This window comes from Diceros bicornis, chromosome 1 (assembly GCF_020826845.1).
Source record: "Diceros bicornis minor isolate mBicDic1 chromosome 1, mDicBic1.mat.cur, whole genome shotgun sequence".
NCBI lineage: Eukaryota > Metazoa > Chordata > Mammalia > Perissodactyla > Rhinocerotidae > Diceros > Diceros bicornis.
This window is the reverse complement of record NC_080740.1, coordinates 49,501,300-49,504,749: the sequence shown is the minus strand read 5'-3', so window position 1 is coordinate 49,504,749 and position 3,450 is coordinate 49,501,300.

Here is a 3,450-nt window from a genome sequence, read left to right as displayed (position 1 = left end):
GAGAGGGCCCCAATTTGGTCCTGAATTTTTCCAGTAGTCTGCACAAGGAGGGAAACTTGATCAGGTACATGAGTCATAGCGTCCATAAAACGAGAGCAGAACAACTGCGCTGGCAGAAAGCTGCGTTCAGTTTCTGAAGCTGCTCACTTTGGTTGAAGATTCTCACCTCAAGCTGGGCAAGAGCCTGGACTGAGTGATTATTTGGAAAGAACCAAAAAAGTTATCTTTCCTCTAAAAAGCACAGCCTGGTAGACCCAGTGGGTGTGTAAGTAGAAACCCAGAGAGGAGACATTCAATGGCCCCATCTAACTGCAGTTCTAAAAATTATTTCCCATTTATGGTAAAATTACCTCTTCAATTATATGAAGGAAGAATAGTAAGCAATGGGTATAGGAAAAAAGGAATTAAAAAAATATTTAAAGACACTCTCCATACAGGGAGCCAAAAATGTGGAAATTCAGATCATATCATATCTGAAAAAAGCTGTAAATAATATTCCTGAAATCTTAACCAATTTGGGGGTGTTAGGAATGGTGTGATCTCTGAAAAGCCTACCTTTAGCTTTAGTGTGTTATTGTGTACTGGCGTCAGGAGTTTATGCTGAGGGTCCCAGCTCTGCCTTCAGGTGTCAGTATGACTCTAGGCCAGTCATCTCTCTTGTCTTGCAAGATGAGAGGGCATCAAAATTAGTGGTTGCAAGAGGGGAGGCAGGAGCTCGTGGCCACCCTATCACACGGATTCTAATCACAGAGGCAAACTAGGCCTAGTGCAAAATGTCCCTTTGCTGAAACACTTTTTCATGGGCAGACACGGTAAATGTTACCACCAGATGGCAGGAGTGCACTCTGGATCAACGGAGCAGCCAGGGATCCTCTTTCTTTGTTTTCCACCCACTAAACTCCATTAGATGACAGCAACGTGAATGTAATTGGAACAGCCATTAATGGGTTACGTAAAAAACTATTTTATTTATTTTAAATCTGAGAGCAGCACTTTATCCAGTTGGAATTTTTTTTCTCTAGAAAATTACCATACTGTTGACTTTTAGGCTTCCCACACAACTAACCTAACATACAAAAACAAAACAAAACAAAAATCAAAACAAACTTTTTGAGGGTACACCTTCTAAAGACCCTGGGAAAGATTACTGTTTGAAACTGTTATTATTTAGGAATTTGTGGATTCCAGACTTTCTTACCTCAATCGAGAAAGAAAAGAAGTAACTAAAATAGTCACTTCTTTGAAGATAATAATAGTTATTTATTGACTATCTATTATGTGCCAAGAATAGTATTTAAATGCTTTAAAAACATTAGTTCATTGAATCTGGATCGGGACTTTTTTTTAAAAGCCCAGATTTGAACTTAAGCTTGTTTAGGGCCATCACCTCTGCATTTTCCATCACCTTATTATGCTTTTTTCTGCTTGAGCCATTTTCAAAACTCACACTGAAGGAGAAATTAGAACTGCTTTCACGGTATGATTTTGAGTGCACACAGGGATGTAGTCTCTCTACTTATGACTTTCCCTTTCATGAAGATGCATCACATTAATCCAATGAGGGACAATTATATATTTCAATTCTACAGTTACACTGAAGGCTGAAGATGAAGATTGGTTTGGGAGCAATAGCGAAGTAATAAACTCATTCATGCTGAAATATAAATGACTGATAGCGTCGTAGATGAGCATAGAGGAGGCCCAGAAAGAGGAGAGGAATAACAGGTGCTTGACTGGGTAGAAGAGGAGGGTAATGATATGGAGGGCAGGGGGCCAGGAGTTCAGGTGAGCAGCCTCCCACGTCTATGGTTACCCCTGCTTACCCGTCTCTTTAGAGAGGCTTACCTGTACGTGGCCCTGGACAGCCAGAGGTAACCTGCTGCAGCACAAATGCTTCCCCTGTGTAGCAGAGGCCTGAACATGTTTTGAATCCTTTAGAGGCAAATACTATGCAGTCAAGCTTTGAAAACAGAGGAATGGTAAGTGGCTGTTTACGAGGGGCCACGGTGAGAGTGGGCCTGCCCTCAGGAAGTCCACACGACCTTCATTTCTCCTTATTTCAGCTCTGAATGGAACTAGAATCTATTACAGAGGAGAGGAGGACTAAGAAGCCAAGGACTATGAATATATTTAAGACAATTTTTGTGCACAATGATTTTATTGTACAGTAAAGCTGCACTTCAGTATACTTTATTTCAAGTATCTTTAAGAGAAATGCAACAAAATGATATGGCAAGCCCAAAGGCAAAAGCTGACTAACGGGAAGAGGAAAAAGTCCCTTTTTTTGTTTCATGCACAAAATAGTCTGGGGGTCGGGGGAGTCCTGAAAGAAGGGAAAGGAGTGGGGCTGAGAAACTTAAGGAAAGGTGTTCTAGGAGAAGGGGAAGGATGGCGATTTGATTCTCCATCTGTGGCCAGAACCATGTCCCCAGGTATCTGCAGGCAATGTCAGATGACCTCAGGGGTACCAATAGTTAGCACATAGTAGTAGTAGCAATTGCCATTAACTAAGCAACTACTTACTAAGAGCCAGGGATCGCTCTGATCTATGTCTCTTATTGCATCCTTAGGCAAGCCCTACTGGGGAGGTGACATTTTCCTTTCTGAGAGACAGTAACTTGCCCAGGGTCCAACAGTTAGTAAAAGGCACATTTAGGATTCAAACCCTGTTCTCTCAGCATTATTCCCTCTGCTTTTCTAGGGCTTTCCTCCTAGGCCATGACTGGTGATATATACTTACCAGTCACACCAGGCATAATACTAGCCAATTTGGATCAATTAGTAAGCACAACTGGATCTAAATGTAATTAATTATATAACTATGGCCTGTCCAAGTTTAGGTCTACTGAAATTGCAACATGAAGCTGAGTCAGCATAAAGGATTACTGGGAAAATAAGAATACGTTTCAATAAAGTCCTCCCCCTCCCTTTATTCTGGCTTAAACAGGAATAAAGGAAGATAAAACAGCATGAATCCAACCCAACAGGCAGCACAAGCAGAAGCTTTTATCCTGTATACCCGGCAGTCGGCCCAAAAATGATCTGCTCAGCTTTCCTAGTGACGACAGGAGGGCGGGGTGGCAAGGAGGTAACAGTGTTTTAAAAACAAGGTGAATACAGTTTGAGCATAAAGACAAAGGTGCTGACAATTGTTGGTGCTCTTTTATTCTCTTTCAAAGTGTTTAATTTTGGTTATGTATAGTAATTTTTCTGTGGTTTTAATCGCCAGAATTCCTGCTTCCCAAAGGACAAAACTCAGACCAGAATCCTTACAAACGTTTAGAAGAAAGTAGAGAAAGCCAACATATCTCAGACAACATTTGATTTCTACAAGACAGTTACATGTAACTGTGCAATCAACAATACATTCACACTGCATGAACATGTTTTTTTTGCAAATGTTTATTTAGAAAGATTTTTAAGAAATTTAAAGGGTCTGTGGTGGTTTCT